Source organism: Meles meles, chromosome 4 (assembly GCF_922984935.1).
Source record: "Meles meles chromosome 4, mMelMel3.1 paternal haplotype, whole genome shotgun sequence".
NCBI lineage: Eukaryota > Metazoa > Chordata > Mammalia > Carnivora > Mustelidae > Meles > Meles meles.
The window spans coordinates 20,135,146-20,155,186 of record NC_060069.1 but is presented as its reverse complement, the minus strand read 5'-3'; positions in this window follow the sequence as shown (position 1 = coordinate 20,155,186).

Genomic DNA, 20,041 nt, shown 5'->3' with positions numbered 1-20,041 from the left:
TAACTTCTCCAATTCCATTCCTGGAGACAATTTTTTTAAATTACAGGATATTATTGTAACAAAACAAGATTATGTGAGGTATAAAACTTGTACTTCTCACTTACCATCAACATATTACCATATCATCTGACACAGATATACTGATTTTAATAAAAACTATAGATTATTTCATTATATATGGAGGCACTATGATTTATTTAACCAGTCTGTGATTTTTTTCTATTACAAACAAAGTGCAATGAACGCCTTGAACATATATCTCAGGAACTTGAGTAATTTCTATGAGTAATTTCCTAAGAAATTAGACAGTTGGGTCAAAGGATACCTATTACTAGAATTTTAATAGATAGTGGACAATTTCACTCCCAGAAAAGTTATTTCACTTCACATTTCCACCTACAATGAAAGGCAGTGGAGATGTCCCTCTGGTCTCCCTATTGGTTGATGTTTTGAGGGTATCAAGCATACATTTTGCCAAACTAAAACACAAAATGCACTTATGAAATGTATTGAAGTATTAGTATCCTTGCTTCCTTTTTTCATCTTGTTTACTGGCAATTGATATTTCCCTGGGTGATATCTAAATTATACCATTTGTGTATTTTCCCACTGAATTGTTTATCCCATTTTTATGGATGCATCTACATGTATATATTCCCTATTTGTTGACAAAAAGGTTTCAGCCTTTTCTTTTGCTGTAAAGATATATTTTTATGTGGTCTGTTTTTCTCATCACTTCTTCTTGACTCTGCCATCATTTCTCCTACAAAGTTAAAATGTCACTTGTATCCTTCATTAAATTCCTATATTTCGATTTCATTCTAGACTCTCCTCTGTGTCACATCTCCTTTATTCTTAAGTCAGTGCCAAAACGTTTTAATTGCTTAAGCTTCATTTTAATATGTGCTGTGATTATCAAGTTAGAGAAGTTCATTTTCTAAAATGTTTTGACTATATTCACATACTTATTCTCATAAATGAACATTATATCAGCTTGAGTCATTTAACTTTTTCTCTAAATTGTATGCCATAATCATTAGTAATAATCTTTAATTAGTATAAAATGCTTTACTCTCTGGAATACAAAATGAAAGAGATCAATATATTGGTGTGAAACTGCAGCATTAGAATTATTCCAGTTTGCATTTAAATTTGGATGAAAGAAGCTGGCTCCTAATTAAGAAAAAGCAACAACAAAATAGAGCAGAAGGAAACTGTGTTCAAATCTTAAAGTTTTCAACTAGAACATGTAACTCTGCCAAGTAGAGAAACAAAGTTATTAAAGTCATTAAGAAATGCATTAAATAACTCCTCCAAGTAGAGAAGAAAACAAAGTTATTAGGTCATTAAAAAATGCATTAAATTCCAAATGAATTAGAAAAAGCAATGAAGTTATTTGGAACTCCTATAGGAATTCTGTTTTAAAATAACCAATTGAATTTACCCAATAGGTTCACTTGAAGATTAAGTTAAATATGATAATATGAGAAACTTACAGTTAAATAGCATTACATCAATTCCTTATTTTTTCCCAGTACACTTTCATGTTTCTCTTTGCAATTCCTTGTATATACTTATCCTCCCAATAAAAAAAATAATGAATAATGGAGGAAATGATGGGTAAATGAAATTTTATTTTCACTGTAATTAGATTTCCCCTCTCAAGAATCTTCCATCTTCTTAAATCACTGTGAATTAAACTATAGTGTTTCCTTTATTGCAAAGTTCCATGCCAAGGATGTTAATCTTTTCTTGAGAAATCTCAGGACCATTCTAGCATAGTCATGCCTAACCAAGCTTTCTAAACATTTGAAAACTTTAAGATTTGAACACAGTTCCCTTCTGCATAAGAGGATCTGTGAGATACAAGTCTTTGACTTGTTGAGGTAACAGTAAATTTGGTTAATTCTTCCTTGCCCTAATGCTTCATCAGTGTCCATATAAAATTTCGGCTTTTACCCCCACAGCCAGTAATGGAAACTCTTTTATCTATACCCAGGATATTTGCCATGTTGACTTATCAAATTTATTTATTTCTTCCTTTTTTACTCACCAGGTATGGCTCCCTGGGGATATCACATCATCTCTGCAATACTCTATTTCACCTGCAAAATAAGGAGCTGCATTAGACAATCTTTCAAATTCCTTTTAATTCTAACATTCTGTCATTGTATTTAACAGGGAAACTCAATTTTCTTAGTATCATTTAATTTTGATAACTGCCTGTCGTAAGAGAAGATACTTGCAAGAGAGCCTACTGGTTACGATTTGTACTAGAATACAGTTTTCACAGACCATTCACACTTCTCAGATAGTTTCACTATCATCTCTTTAAAGAGAATAGACACAGGATTTCTAAGATACCATCATATTTTCACAACTCCACCTAAAAGCAAATTTCTCATCAGATTACAGCAAATTATGATTCTTGAGGATAAAGAGTCTCTACCCTGATTTCAAACTTGTTTTCTCTAAGCAGGACTCCTTTTTTACTCCCATTCTATTTATGTTCTTATTTGTAATTTGTTGACTTGCTTTTGTAAAGAGCATCACCTTGAACTTTGTCCTCAGAATGCTTCAATCCCAGAATTTCCCATTCCCTCGAAACCAGATTTTGTTTACAATTTTAAAACATTACAAATCCTAAATCATTAAACGTATATTTACATTTCACATAAGAAAAAAGTAGTCATTTTTGTAGTCATTTTGTGACTGCTACAATGATGAAAAGTTAAAAATCAAACAAGAACCTAGTTAAAGTGACACATGGAGAGAGGGGACATGTTTCCAGCTCGTGGAAGTATACACATCAGTATGATCTTTTGAGGTGATATTGTTAACCATATATCCAAAGCCTTCAGAGTTTAAACATGAAATTCCACTTTCAGGAGTGTGCCCTGAGGAAATAATTAAAGGTAAGGTAAAGGACGGGCATCCCATTATTTGGAGAAGTGAAAACCTGGAAATTGAAATGTAAGTAAATAGTAGCTTGGCGAATGCAACTGAGATGCATCAGTGAAGCGAAGTACCACACGGACATTAATATTATAATGTAAAGGCGACATAAAAGATCAAGGGGAAGTGTTCGAGCTAAAAACAGAAAGTGGCTGTAAAATAATGCACTAAATATTTACACATATGTTGTGTAAGTGATGGGGAGGATACCTGCCAAAAGGTGAATTCGGTTACCTCTTGGTAAAAAAAGATGTATAGGTGGATCTTTTGGTAGTTTTCAAGATAACTGTACGGATCACATGTTCTATTTACTGTAAGAATTATTCAGGTGCAGTAAATCAGTTATAAAAAATAACAAGTGTTGGGGCGCCTGGGTGACTAAGTGGATTAAGCCTCTGCCTTCAGCTCGGGTCATGATCCCAGGGTCCTGGGATCGAGACCTGCATCGGACTCTCTGCTCAGCAGGGAGCCTTCTTCCCCTCTCTCTCCGCCTGCCTCTCTGCCTACTTGTGATCTCTCTCTCTCTCTCTGTCAAATAAATAAATAAAATCTTAAAAAAAAAAAATAACAAGTGTCTAGATTATGCCTAGCCATATAATCAGACGTTTAAGGAATTAGGCACTTCAGTGATTGTTTATATTTCCTTTTTGCTGAATCTAATAATTCTGATTGGTTACATAAGCAGCTGAAGAATTTTTTCTTTATATTGAAGAAAATGAAAATTAGTGAAGGTGAGCAGTATGATCATTAACGCCTTCACACCCTTCTCATTCTCTGTCTTAAGATGCCAGATCTTTAATTTCTAAGTTTTTGGTCCACTCACTCTTTTTTTTTTTTAAACAAATGATAACAATTGTGCTTATTTGCCTTTTATTTGATTTTCATGCACCCATTCAAGCTCCACGAGGCAGGAGTTTTATCTTTTGGCTTCATTTAGCACAGATCTCATTAAATAGTTCAATGGGACTAGATAAAAGAACAAAACTACTTAAGCTTTATAACACCTTAAAATCAAAAGTCATTGGGTTGGTTCACTTTGTTCCTATGACCCACAGGTTGGCACAATATTCCCTGAATTTAACCACCTGGTGCTCATGCAACCCAACACACAGAAGCAAAAGATACTATATCAACATCTAGTATATTTGTGAAAAACAAGACCATCAATCTTGATGATTTAGGGAAAGTTAATCTTCTTTACATGCACTGGCCATTATTTAATATCATGCCTTTAAAAGATTACATCTGATAAATCAGCCATAATCAAAACTTTGAACTCCAAATATAATTAGCCAAATGGCACCCTAGTGCCATTTAGGTGAAAGTTAATGGGCAGGAAGTTCATGCTGAAAGCCATTTTTTACAACCTGAGCAAAGTGGAAGTGCATGATTAAAACATTAGCTTGGGTGAGATCAAGAGATAAATAGTTTACAGAAAAACTGAATGTATGTTGATTGTTCAGAAGTGCATCTTCATATCACCTATAAAGACAGACTTCCAAAGCAAGTTTGTAGCATAAACATGTTTTTTAAACATTTCTACAGTCATCATTCTTAACTAAGCAGAGATTCAATTTCAGAGCTCTTCTAAAAGGATTTTATTGGTGTAGCTCCACAATAAAAGTATTGCCCGTAGTAAAAATACTCTATTTCTTTTAATATAATTGATAATTTAGCGTTCTCCATCACTAGACTGGTCTTCCTCTCATCTTCTTAAAATATAAAAGCACACACAAATATAATTCCAAGATGAAGAAGCTGAAACAAAAGAAGTCCTTCTCATTTTTCCTTTGAAGCAGCTCTCATCCCATAGGGTCTATGAATGAGTAAGCCTTTCCTATGCCAAGTCTTCAAAGCAAAAACTCAAGTGGAAAACTACTCAGTTCTCTGGCAAATTCAGTCAGTGAGGCAAGCCAACCTACATTGAGGCTTCATTTTAGTACCTATTTTTGCTTATGATTAGTCTAAGAGAGTTGAGACTTAAAATTCAGTCTCCAGGATAAATATTTTTGTTTTAAATTTTAAGTGAGCAAAGTAACTAGGCCATCAGAAGCCAAGTCCTATTCTCAAATACAATTGGGAAGATTATGGTGGTAACCATAAGTCCGTTAACAATGGAACATCTTACTTCAAGTCCTTCAAGAGTACTTACTGCAAAGGGTTCCTTAAACATATATCCCCAACTGGTTTATAACTGCCAATAAGACCTGGTTTGCGTGTTGAATGCAAAAAGCACAGAAGTTTCTGGCAGAAGCTCTTATAAAGCTTAAATATAACAGTGGAACCATTCAGACTAGCCTATAAGCTTTAGGGTTAGAGGCTAACATTTTAGTGAACCGCCTGATCATTGAGGGTAAATCACCGTGGAAACCCGAAAATGTCCTGGTATGTGGGATAAACACTGGAGAATGCCACTATGAAATACAACTTTGTGATGATTTCATGACAAAGGCTCGTCTACTGACAGTGTGGTTGACCTCCAGGACTAGTCATTAGTGCTACATTCGATTAATGTACATGGATGGACTTTAGTGGGTTATTTGTCATTAAGGAAATTCTAGGGAGGGACAGAAAAAGGACTGCACTGAAACAATATTTTGTCTTTAAAAGGCAACACCATACTTTGTGGAATAGTTCAAAGAATTCTATCCTTCCAAAATGGTGACGGCAAAACTCTCAATCCAAAATAAAGGTTTCTCTTTCCTGAGATAGATACAAGTATTAAACAATAAACAGTTATTAGATGCATACTAAAGATTCCATTACAATGGATATTAAGAGCATCTATTATCGGAGACAGAGTCCCAACTTTTAAACAGGTGGCAAGCCTCTAGTGGGTTCGGTATTCTTCCTCCTTTATGCCTGGTTTCCATATTCTGGAAAGTTTTCTATCAATGTTCAAAACACAGTGAATTCTCCTATTAAGGTCACTTATTTTATTTATTTTTTCAAGATTTTATTTATTTATTTATTTGACACAGAAAGAGAGAGAGCACAAGTAGGCGGGGGGGGGGGGAAGCAGGCACCCCGCTGAGCAGAGAGCCCCATGCAGGGCTCGATCTCAGGACCTTCGGTCATGACCTGAGCTGAAGGCAGATGCTTAACCACACTGAGACACCCAGGCACCCCAAGGTCACTTATTTTAGACATTGAATTTGCAAAAGGGTGGGCCACAAGTCAGCGTGTACACTCAAATGTATTTTTGAGCCAGTACTCAATGCTTTTTTAGATGGGCATATCTCTGGTTTTTCAGAGATGCTCCTCTTCCCCACCACCTCACCCCCAGATTTGCATAAGAATTCTCACAATGATAGTATCTACCTCTCCTCTCCTGGTTTGTTTTCCTAAATGAGAGGGCCTAGCCATGTGTCAGTCCTCTGCCACCAGCCTGCTACCAGCAGGAAATTGATCTCCTGGACCCTGTGAAACCTCTCCCTGCATGTCAGGCTCTGAATCAAAGACAACTGCCAAGATTTGGGCATGTTTCCCAGGATGATGGCAGTGAGTTCTTTACTCTCACCCAAGTCTGAGATTACCATTAAAGATCTCTCCCCAGAGTGGGGTGCCTGGGTGGCTCAGTGGTTTAAGTCTCTGCCTTCGGCTCAGGTCATGATCTCAGGGTCCTGGGATCGGGCCCTGCATCGGGCTCTCTGCTCAGTGGGGAGCCTGTTTTTCCCTCTCTTGGCCTGCCTCTCTGCCTACTTGTAACCTCTCTCTCTGTCAAATAAATAAATAAAATATTAAAAAAAAAAAATCTCTCCCCAGAGTATTTAGTGGTAACCTGGGATATTTGGTTATATACCCATGGCTGGGGGGCAGACTCTTTCAGGGTACTGTCCACATCTCCTCAGACCGCTTCCCATCTGTGATCATACCAGTTCCTTATGTGTTTTCACACCAGCAGCCAGCACCTACGGTTCGGTTGGCTGATCATCAGATGCAGGGGGTATCACTATGTCAACCAACTATCGCTGCTGGTTACAAGGCCTCTGGGGTAGGTCTTACACTTGTTCCAGAGCTGCCCAGCAAGATAGGAACTAAGTTACTCTCTGGAGACTTTTCCTGATACTTTCCCTCTGCTAGCTGCTTCGTCTTTCCAGTCCCACCCCGCTCCAGCTGGTCCTAAATATTTTACCTCCAGTCCTCGTCCGCTCTGCTGCGAAAGCCTACCTAAGACAGTTCATTTCCCTGGGTAGGGAGGAATAAGGATAAGAGTTGGGTGACCAACTCTTCTGGAGACCCTGTATTATCCTCACAAACAGTGACTCCAGTTGGGACCTACAGCAGATGTAACATCTCTGTACATATATTGTACTTTTAATTCTTAAGGGCCTTGTACAACTCAGGTACACGAGGATGCTTGCGGTCAACAAAAGAACCATTCATCCAGCGCATCCAGGGTCCTCGGCAACGTGTACTGCAGGACAATGCCACATGGGCAACAAGAGGCAAGAATCGCCCTGAACATCAGCAAACTGTGGGCCAAAAATCACCCTGAACATCAGCAAACTGTGGGCCGCCTTACAAGTTCAGGGTTGCACAGGTTTTGTTTTTGTTTTGTTTTTAATTTACCAAAATTTAATTTCAGGATTGGTTTACAAACTGAAATTCCAAATCTCACCACGGCTCTGAATCTTACATTTGGAATTGCACTTCTGAAACTTTGGCTTTCAATTCGTGACTCTTGAGGATGGCTCTCTGGCAAGAGCAGCGTGAGTGAATGCTAACAATGTTGAGGACCTCCGTTCAGGGGCTGGTGTTACTGTTTCCCAATACATGAAGTATTTAAAGACTGATGGGACCATACATTATATCTGCATGGTAATTTAGTTCAGAAGTTCACAATTATTTTATTTTCAATATTAATTGCTTTTGTCTCTCAATAAATGACTCTGTAGGAAGCGGAATTCAATTTCATTCATTTTCAATAATCGAGATTGCTTTGAACGAGCTCAATAACTCTCAGCTCCTCTTGGCCTCCGAGGTATTGCTGGTGGTAGTACATAAATAATTTCAGTTTTCTTTTCAGGTGCCTAAGCAGAGCTGCCCTTTGGCAAAATAGCAAAGAGGACCCAGTTTGCTCTCTACCCCGCCAGCCTGTTTGACCCAGCCCCTAGAGCGTCCACGGCCCCTCCTACTTCTCAAGGTTTCTCCTGGTTATCATCCCTCCCCTCTCCTCTAACCCCACCGCAGGCGCAAGTGATAGGAGAAAGTCCCTCACACACCTGAGATTTCTAGCTCCCCTGTCTTTGTTTATCCTGTACCCTCTGCCTGAAGGGGCCTTCTGCCTACACGTCCAAATACACCACCAGGAAGTGAGCTTGGGGGTCCCGTGGCAGGCCACCGGATCCATAGAGCCCCTGGCAATCTCCCCAGGTAGGAGAGAGCAGGCGGCTCCCCGCTGGGTTCCTGGGTGCCTCTTTTAGGCTCCATCTCCTCTCACGGATTTAGAGGTGTTCACATTCTCTCTCTCCTCCACTAAACCATCAGCTTCTCAAGGTGACAAGTGACAAGCCATTCATCTATATTTCTCATGTAGTTCTTAGCTGTGTTCCTTGCCCAAAAAGTCTGAATGCATAAATAAAGTAATAGGGGAATTAATGAGTTCTTGGGGTAGGAGAGGCTTCTCTATTATTTTAGCTGCATGAATCCACATTAGTTCCTCCAATAGAAGTTTGTTTATTTGTTTGTTTTAAGATTTTATCTATTTATTTGAGAGAGAGAGAAAGCGAGAGACATGGCACATGTAGAGGGGGAGAGGTAACGAGAGGGAGAAGCAGACTCCCCTCTGAGCTGGGAGCCCTATGCGGGGGTTAGATCCCAGGATTCTGGGATCATGACCTGAACCAAACGCAGACATTTAACTGACTGAGCCACCCAGACGCCCTCCAATGAAAGTTTGACCCACTCGCCTCTGAGTCTTAGTCTTTCCACAGATTCTAGCCCGATCAAGCTGTCCCCGTGTCATGTCCAGGTGGGACCCATCCAGCCCCCATGAAACTAAGAACTCCTCTAGGACAAAGACAATGGTGCACAAAACCCCCAGTAGGTGCTTCAGTTCATTTCTGGGCAATGCACGGGGCTCACGGCACCCTAAAATCTCACCAGTTTTCCTTTGGACAGTTTACATTTCAAAGGATGATTACAGGCAGGTGCCTCACGGACCACTGTGTTAGAGGTTACATTGTAAGGTCAGTGAGGGAGAGAGACAGGAGTCTGACCCGCAAACCCTAACCCTAACGGTGCCCTAGTTGACAGAGGTCCTCTGCAGAGCTTTGTAAGTTTTTACCTGATGTCCAAAGCAAAGTGACTTCCAACCCCACTAACCTATCAGTACTCCATCAGCATTTAGGGGATAGGTGGGCTTTATTTATCAGTATAGGATTGCTTGTTATCGGCTTGCAAGTCATCCTCAAGAATGCTGTAGCTGCTTCCCTCCAGGGATCACAGGTTCCTAGAGGAAAGGACATCTGACTTTTTCTAACTGGGCTCTGAGCTGGAATGCCAGCACGATGCTTTACGTCTGAGTCCCATGGACTGCTGCCAAAGATTCAGTTCAGCTCAGGAAGTGCTTGCCATGGGCCTGCTAAAGCAAACTAAATTTGGAGTAAGAATGAAGATGGATAAGGCTATGGATTCAGGCAAATATAAATACATATGGATAAGGGTGGATATTTATGAGGATAGGAACCACCTCCTCCTTCTTACCCCTGGAAAGCTTACAATCAAATTTGAGAGGGAAAGACAGGTTTAAGTAATTACATTTGATACAAGGTAGAGGGTTGAAGTTGTGGCAGCTCGGAAAAACAAGACACCCAGTGTGACAGTGTAAAGGAATTCATTTTCATTTCATAACTTATATATTTAAAAGGCTAGAAAGAGTTTTGGATACGTATCTGGTCTCTTTGCCTACCATCAGCGGAATGTTCAGGAAACAGGCCCAATGTGTGTCATCTGACCCTCACCTTAAGTTTTTTTTTTTTTTTTTTAAAGATTTTATTTATCTATTTGACTGACCTGACGGAGATCACAAGTAGGCAGAGAGGCAGGCGGAGAGAGAGGAGGAAGCAGGCTCCCTGCTGAGCAGAGAGCCTGATGCGGGGCTCGATCCCAGGACCCTGAGATCATGACCTGAGCTGAAGGCAGAGGCTTAACCCACTGAGCCACCCAGGTGCCCCCTCACCTTGAGTTTTTAAGTGTGTGGGGGGAAGGGGAGAGGGTGTTTTGGTCATGCTTGCCCAGGAGGCTTGTCACCACCAAACCCCGCAATAAGCAGCACCCCCAAGTGGCCCTGTTGACTAGCTTATACTTGCCCTCATTTGCTTCAAAACTCTCACATCTTCCCCCAGCCTACTTTAGTTCTTTCTGCCTTTCCTTATTATGGATACTTTCCAGTTTTAAAGAATTTATTTATTTATTTATAGCCAGTGAGTGAGTAAGAATGAGCAAGAGGAGGGGCAGAGGGAGGGAAGGAAGTTCAAGCGGACTCTGTGCTGAGCGCAGAGCCCCAGGTGGGGCTTGATCCCACAATCCCCAGATCATGACCCAACGCAAAATCAAAAGTTGGACACCCAACCGACTGAGCCACTCAGGCACCCTAGATACTTTCCAGTTTTAATTACTTTTGATGTTCTGCTCTGAAATCATAGCCCAATTAAATACAAATGCCCCCAAATTATAAACAAGCTAATAAAAATTGACTCAGACAACACAGAGGCTGGACAATCTCCTTGCTTCCGCCCAGTCCTCTCCCTCAACATCTCCAAGACCTTCAGTTTTTTTTTTTTTTTTTCTTTCCAAATATCCGACTGTTTCACATCTTAACTCTGGTCCCATCCTCACTACTCCTGGCTTCTATTTTCTTGTCAAGCCCAAGAAGCTACTGGTTTACATATATATTTTTTTCTAGACGAAAAGCATGAAACTACTTCTGAGGAAAAAATGCTTTAGGATAGAGGTAAGAGAGAAGATTGTGACTTTGCTATCATTTTTGCTATTTTCAGGAAAATACTTGTAATTATAATGTAACCAGCTTCTGTATACCGCCATACTGTTGTCCATCTAAAAGAGTTAAGACACTCCCCACCCTATTTTAGATCTTTAGATTAAGGCTCTTCTATAGGGATGCCACATAACAAAGCAGAACATTTGGGTAAATTTGAATTCTAATAAAAACCACAACAAGGTATCACTTTACACCTCAGAATGGCTAAAATCAAAAAGAAACCACAAGTGTTGCCAAGAATGTGGAGAAAAAGACACCCTCTTGCACTGTTGGTGGGAATGTACAGTGCAGTCACTGTGGAAAACAGTATGGAGGTTCTTCAGAAAGTTAAAAATATAAGTGCCATATGATCCAGTAATTCTACTACTCGGTATTTACCCACCAACACCCTCCCCCAAATCCCCAAAATACTAATTTGAAAAGATATTTGCACCTATATGTTTATTGCAGCATTATTTACAGTAGCCAAGACATGGAAGCAACCCAAGTGTCCACTAATAGTTTAATGGATAAAGGTGTACTATATACACAGTGGAATACTATTGAGCCATAAAAAAGAATGAGATTCTTGCCATTTGCAACAATGTGATTGGACCTAAATGGTATTACGAGATGTAAAATAAATCAGACAGGAAGACAAATACCATATGATTTTGTTTATATGTGGAAATTAAGAAAAAAAGAAAGAAAAAAGAAAAAAGAGAACTAAAATCCCAGATTCCTAAATACAGAGAACTGGTGGTTGCCAGAGGGTAGATGAATGGGGACATGGGTAAAACAGATAAAGGGGATTAAGAGATATAAACTTCCAGTTATAAAATAAGCCACAGAGATTAAAACTACAGCATAGGGAACATAGTTAATAAGATGGTAATAACATTGTTTGGTGACACATGTGACTGCATTTGTCATGAGCACTGAGTAATGTATAGAACTGTTGAATAATTATACTGTACACCTTAATGTAACACTGTTAATTATACTTCAATTTTAAAAAGCCATCATAACAAAAATTTTTAAAGAAACTCAAATTCCAGACAAATTAACAAATAATGGAGTATAAATAGGTATGTCTCAAAAATTGCATGGGATATACTTATGCTAAAGTATCTGAAATTCCAATTTACCCCAGTGCAATATATTTTTATTTGTTGTATCAGGCATCTGTACTATTCTGTATCTCAAAATTGAATTTCAATGGGCCCACAAGAGGATTTGGGAGGCAGTTTAGTATACTGGTCAAGAGTAAATCTTCTAGGGGTGCCTGGGTGGTTCAGTCAGTTAAATGTCCAACTCTTGGTATCTGCTCAGGTCTTGATCTCAGGGTTGTGAGGTCAAGCCCCTTGTTGTGCTCCATCCTCAGTGGGGAGTCTCTCTCTCCTACTTTCTCGCCCCTTCCCTGCTTGTGCATACTCTCTCTCTCCACCCCCTAAAATATATAAACAAATCTTTTAAAGAAAGAATAATGCTGGGCACCTGGGTGGCTCAGTGGTTAAGCCGCTGCCTTTGGCTCAGGTCATGATCTCAGGGTCCTGGGATCGAGTCCCGCATCGGGCCCTCTGCTCAGCAGGGAGCCTGCTTCCCTCCCCGCCCCCGTCTGCCTACCTCTCTGCCTACTTGTCATCTCTCTCTGTCAAATAAATAAATAAAAACCTTTAAAAAAATTTAAAAAAAAGAAAGAATAATGCTTCTAGAAACAGACATAAGAGTTTCCCTCCTATGTGCGTCACATATTGGATAATGATTTTTATGAATAGTCTGATGCTCGTCTCCTTGGGATATAAGGCATAATTCCACTTCCTCTGTCGAGTGTGAGTCAGATGTGGCCAGTTAGCTTTGGCTAATGAAGTGAGAGTGGAAACCCCTTCCCACTTTCCTTCCTGAGTGATCACAGAAGCATATAGGAGGCAGAGCTTTCACTCTGAATACTTACAATAAGGAGGGTACCTCACAATGGGCATGCAGAACGAGTGACGAATATATTCTGGGGGGCTAAATTAGCAAGATCTGTAAGATAACATAGCTTTTTGTGGGGAAAGGCATCAATTTGAAGTCACAAGATGTATACTTAAATCTTAATAACGTTTTGCTTATTTGCTCTGTGATGTGTGGCAAATTGCCCCCCAAGTCCAAGCATCAGAAAAGTAGTGTTGATGATTCTTTGTTGACCCAAGATTCACTACGGTAAGAATTTATTGTGTGTTCACTGTAGGCTAAATAACTCTGTGAGGACTACAATGATCAGTCAAATACAATGACTTCATCATCAACAAAAGCAAAACAAAATCAGAATAAGGATCCATAGCACTCTTATTGGACTAACCACACACCAAACACTGTTTTAAATACTTCACAAATATGAACTCATCTCGTTCTCACAACCACGCTTTGGGATAGATGTTGTCACTATCCCTGTCTTATCCATGAGGCAGGCACAAGGAAATTAAGTGGCCTACTTATGGGATCAGAGCTATTAAAAAGGATAGCAGATGATGAGAAAAGGTACATCAGCCAAAATGTAAATCAGCACATCACTTCTTTCATTAATAAAAGTTCTGAATTTGGGGGGGGGTGTTGGAAGGAGACAGCTAAATTACACAGTATGCTGAGTGATCTACCGATGTTCCTTACTTTCACTGCAGACTTGTTTAGCTGCCACATTCTTTCTGACATTAAACCCACATTTCCAACATCCCCTTGGACAATTTCCTATGGTTATCCAATTAATTAATCAAAGTTAAGTCCACAAACAATGCATTTCCTCTGCAGTTCTGCTGCTAATAACCTCTCCATTTCTAGGAGTGGAATCATCATCCAGTTATACAAATTTGAGTCTCTCTGCTCCTCACTTCCAAATGTCCTAGAGTTTCATTTTCTATCCCCTTCCTCAACTTTGGGCCCACCTTTCTATGCCCCTCTCTGTGTGATGTTCTACATTTTCCCTTCCTCTTATTTCTATTGCTGCCATCTCAACAGTGCACCTTCTCATCCTGCCTCTCTTTCCAATCTGCCCCCAAAATATTTTACCTCCAGTTGTCTAGTTTTCCTTCCCAAAGCTCTTCCCTTGTACCCTATTCCAAAGTTTGTAATGGCTCACCATGCACAACCAACTCCACACAAATTCTCCAGCCTGACCATCAGTGCTGCTGGTGTTTGGTGGATACACTTAATTCTCCACATCACATTTCTAAAAAAGGACCCTCACTTCTAGTCCCTGTTTCAGCAGAGAGCAGCATTAGAGAGAATGTTCATTTCTGGTAAGACTGGAATAAAGATGGTTGTGTGGATATGAGGCAGTTGGGCTTGGCTGGCTTCTTTGGTAGCAGTTTGTTAGAACATGTTCCTATCTTCCCCTCTTCCACTAACTCTACCCTTGAGTCCACAGGCTTGTAGTTATCTAGATGCTCTATTTCCCAGCAGAGCTGTTTCCCAAACGGGCAAAGTCTACAATGTCTGACTTAGCTCTTATACCACATTACATCCCCCCATGCCAGCTTCATTGGCACTTCTGCTGGTGTCTAATCTGTCTGGTTTTTATTTCTTTATGTCAAAATGTTAAGAGTCCATCAGTGAAGGAAGATGGATGATGACCCCTAAGCCCCGAGAAAATCCCTTTGTAATTTGGCATCAATATGTCTCATGAATGTCTGAACTAATTCTTTTGAAACATCAACCTGAAGGTTCTTGCCCAAATTTACTACTGGTTGTCCCTCAAGTTCATCAAGCCCTCCCATGCCCTTATATCATCATGCATTCTAGCTTTTCACACAGAATCCATTTCCTGACATTTTGGAGAGTGGGGCGAGGCTAAAAAATTGTATATTTCAGATCCCCTATGATTACCTCCTTCAAGATTACCTCTATTACCTCCTTTAAGTATAAAAATACTTTCTCATCTTCATAAATTCTTAGCTCAATCTTACTCCCGTCCACTCTCTCTCTTTCTCTCTGTACTTAGGTTTGTTCATCTCACCTTATTTTATTTCTACACTTGCCTCATCTTTGTGAGCTGTAACTTTTTCAAGGTATCTGTTATCTGATAGCTCACACTCACTAATACATTAATACTTATATCCTTAAAAACACTGATTGAATATATGATTATTTTTAAACAGGTAAGTGACCAAAGCTCTAGTAACAATAAAACTTTTTCATTTACTAATTTAAGGATTTATTTGACTTTTATTTGCAAATACCCTTATCTTCCTTTTATGCAGCTCATATTTCTATGCACTTAAAATTCAAAGAAGCTGGACTCTACTTTGGTTTTTTAGGCCTGAGGCATCTTTAGACAGTTCTTTGAAAGTATTTGCAAGCTTTCTTTCCTAATAAGCCTCAGTCATATTGCTGCAAGCACTCCCTGTCTCCCACGTTTACAAACAGAATGTTTATGACAATTACACCTTTCTAGTCTTCCTACATGCATGTACTTTATCTGTTTCTTAATATCTCTGATGGATAGTTTAAACTCTGCACTATCTCACCTGCTTTTCCTCTTCAACATTCTTACATAAAATTCTACTCCTTCCTTTTCTATGGCCCCACAAAGAAAGAGCTCTACTCTACTTTTTTTTAAACATGGCATATCAAAGATACACATTTATCTCTACCTGCTCCTCACTGGCCTCAATCCATAAGGTTAAAGAGAATGGGAGTGGGAACAACGGCAGGTAAAACACATTTAAAAAAAAATGTTTAGTAGCTGGAAGCATATGGGGAACTTAGCAAGCCAGGGAGAATTACAACATTAAACTGTGGACTGAGTCAAAGAGAAGTGGACTGTCCTCAAGAACCAAGTCAATTTGTACGACAGAAGAAAATGCAATCATATTATACGACATCTACGAGCAACCCTTGCACAATATTGCATATCATATGCACAATATTGAATACTGATCAAAACTGTGATATAACTATATTGGAAAATGGTCCCATGAAATAATGGCAAAGAGTTAAATCTTTATCTTCTATAGTTGTGTGTCAGAAAAGGATTTCTAATTTTGAATAATCAAAACACAAAGTTTGAAGAGTTATATTAGAAATATTAGAATAGAATAAAAGAAAATTGCTGAAAAGTTGAAAATGGTTGCCTCAAGTGAACAGGAATCATTGCTGGAAAATGGTAGATCATAAGATCACTGTGTTTTGTTAGGTCTTCTAAAACTACCTGACTTCTTGAACTCAATATATGTGATACTTTTCCTCTAAAATGACATCACTTAACAAGTGTAACAGGATATAATTTTAATATTTCTGAAATCATGAGCCTTTTGACAAGTAAAGCTCTGTTTAAAAAGTATTAGATCAAGGGTCCCATTTGAAAGATTATTTCTTGTGTAAAATATTGACCATTTCATGATGACTTTTGTTGTTAAATAATGAAATGTGTCTTGTGTGTTCAAAGCAAACTCACACTGTGATGGCGACCATGCCAGCTGCAAGACCTCTTTGCAGAGCCACAGTCCGGGAGTGGGTGGGAGCAGAGCTTCCCCACCTTGATTCTCCCACTGTAACTTCAAGCTGCCTTCTAAGGGCTGGCACATGGAACTTTGATTCTAGAGCCTAGCCATACCTATGGAAGCTTGGTGTATGCTTTTCCATCTCTTGGAAAAGCCCTTCCTCCCTACCTAGAAAACTCTTACATGGCTTTAAAAATCGAGGGTAGGGATGCCTGGGTGGCTCAGTTGGTTGGACAATGGCCTTTGGCTCAGGTCATGATCCTGGAGTCCCGGGATTGAGTCCTGCATCAGGCTCCCAGCTCCACGGGGGTCTGCTTCTCCCTCTGACCTTCTCCTCACTCATGCTCTCTCTCACTGTCTCTCTCTCAAATAAATAAAATCTTAAAAAAAAATAAATAAAAATCACGAGTAAACGTTCCTTCCTCTACGAAGCTTTCCTCCCCCAATAATTAATGGGGCCCCCCCTTACTGTTTGCTTGATTATTCACCACATCACACTCAGCCAATTGCCTCTCTATGTGCCTTTCCCTCTTACCAGACTTTGAGGTATTTGAGAGAAGAACTGTATTTTTTAATTCACAGTACCAAAAAAATTTATCAAATAAATAGGTCAGGAAATTAGAGGGCTCTTATTAAATATCTGAAATTTTCATTAATTTTCCAGGAAATCACCCATAGCCCACCATCCACTTATATCTGAAAGTCCAACCCATATGAAGATGTTGAGCTAAGATAACTACTTTAATTCATAACACTACACAAGATGCATGCTATATAAATATGCCTATGGAGTTAAAATGTTCAAAGTATGCACTCTTGTATTCACGAATCTCACGGCCTGTCCCAGAAAGTCTCCTAGCTTTCTCATGACAAGCATCTAAATTGGAAAAAGAAGGGTCAGAGGGATGGAAATAAGGAAGGAAAAACTGCTGGTGGGAATTGTACATATTCCAAAGTCAATGCTGAAATTCTTGAAACTCTACATCAATATTTGGCAGACCTTTCACAATTCTCAATCAAATCACATGAATGCTAGAGTCTGTAGTGGAAAATGACAAATTTATCTAGAACTGGCAGAAGGACATGTCTCTTGATGAGCCTCATTCTGCCCTTCCAAACCAAGTTCCTTTCTCTTAGTTCCTGGGATCTCGATGATACCACAGGCCCTCCTGAAGAACCTGAGCTACTCCAACCTAGTCTGACCCACAAGACTTCTCCAAATCAGCCGAAAAATCTGTCTAGTTGTATTTCTGTACCAGGGACAATTATATCATTATTGAACTAAAGCGTAGCAGCCCTAAGTTCCTTTGCAGATCTTTTTTTTTTTATCCTGTGAAACTATGAAAGCATGGCTACTTAAAGAAAAACAATCAGAGAACGAATGAAGAAATCTGAGAGCAAGTGTCTGGCAGGAGAATCTACTAGTTCTCTGCCACCATCAAGATTCACCAGCACATACACAATGTTTCAGAAATGCACACACCATTATAAACATTTTTTAACAACTTGAGTGAATGTGTATAAGCAAACCTTGTACAACGAAGTAAGCCTTTTGACATCATAACAAAATATTCCTTCAAAATATCAACATTCTGCTTTTACTGACATGCATTAACATGGGAAAGCTGAATGCCCTGAATTGGGATATTATATATTGCAGGGTACCGTGGAGCTACTTTGTAAAGGTATTCAACAAGGTAGACCTATTCAGATAAACCATGTAGGAAATGCAGGATGGTAATTTGGATAGGCCAAATCACCAACTTAACTCTTTTTCAATCCTGTGTTTTTCACTGTGTAGATAATATATTTATACAGAGTATAGAGATGAAATGAACAATGATCCTGCTAATCTATACTAGCAGAACAACTTGCATAAATCAATCCAGACATGCTGATAAGCAGCATGGTGTGGTGGGAGGAACAGGTACTGGAACCCAAAGGACCTAGGTTTAAATTCTTTGAGCCTCTCAGTTTACTTACATACAGAAATAGTGCAAACACAAGAGCCATTATATTGAGTGATTAGAAAAGATCACCTAGCACAGGCTTAATAAACACTGACGATTACTCCAAAATAAACCAAAGCGCTTCATTGTATTTTACCCACATACACACGATCTCAAATATGAAACTCCATGTCCTTTGATGTTTTGCTATGCCATCTTACATACAGTGCAGAAACTGGGTGAATTTTTTTTTTACAAACTCCTTTCTCTTATTCTTTCAGGTTCTTTTACATAAATTTTTTTTTTTAATGAATCCCCCCCTGCCCCCAACCAGCCTTTCCTTATGGATTGCACCCCCGACCTAATTACATAAGTACCTGATGGGCTGGAACGCTTCCAAAAGGGCCTCTTAGGAAAAACAATCTGAAGGGTTTTCTTCCCCTTCTTTTGTAATTACATAATTACTCAGCTGACTAATATGAGTCACTGTGTGCCATTCTAATCTCCCAGGCACAAAATAGTTTTATTATTTTCCTTGGAACTACCTAATTACCCAATGGATAGCAATAACTCCCAGGATCTTTTCAGTAAGTAATCTGTAAAGCTCAAGGCTGAAATTCCTCCAGAAGTCTTTGAAAATGGAAGGGAACTTAGAATAATATTATCACATACCACATGAGACACTGAGGTTCTTGGTGACAACAGTGGTCCAATGACATGCCACAAATAAATTTGGAAAGACATTTGGGCCCAGGATAGGTTAATGAGGCAGATTCTCCCTCCTGGGTCTTAGAAAGCAATACTCCCGAGTCAGAACAGCAGTGACTGAGCGCACATCTCATCAGTTAAGAAATTAACAAGCGTTCCCAATATACGTATATTTATTTATACATTATACACATCTGCTATAAGTGGACCCATATATTAACTGTTAGCAAAGCTTGATTAGTATCTTGATAAAACCTCAGTGCCCAGAGAGATGATATTTTCTCATATCTGAGTGGAAGCCTAGCATATACTGTTTTGGACAATGCTGCCTTCTGAAATACCAAAGTCTCCACTATGTTCTAGAATTGCCCTACAATTAACTTGTAGTTGTCCAGTCTCTATTAACTTATGGAATAGATTAGGAGACTGCCTATATTGATTCTTTCCTCCCTTTTAAAAAGGAATATGGAGGAAAGTCACACAAGCCCCAGGATATTTTCCAGGGGATGCTCAGAACCAACAGACACAATAGTCTTCTCTCCATGACTGTCCTGACCCTCTGCTTCCCCTAATTTCTCATCTGGTCCCTGGAATGGTGCATTTATGAAAGCCTCTTTCTGGTCTGCAGTCTAAAGGGTTGGGCAGACTACATGATTTACAAAGCCAACATGTTGGCCTATGCCCTGGATATGATAGATTTCTAATAAAAAGAAATGCATATTTATCCAAGCTATTGACTGGCTCGGTCTAATCGATACTAAATCTGATCATGCCATTTTCCAATGTATAATAAAACGCTAAGTCATGTTCATAATTCAACTGTATTTAGAACTGTCCTTTATAGTTCCAGTTCACTAAAACATTTTAAGAAAAAAGCCACATTAAATTCTATTTAGAGTAATATTGAACCTAAAGAACTGAAGCTTCACTTAGTGCCGTTGAGCCGAGTAATGTGCTTGTCATTT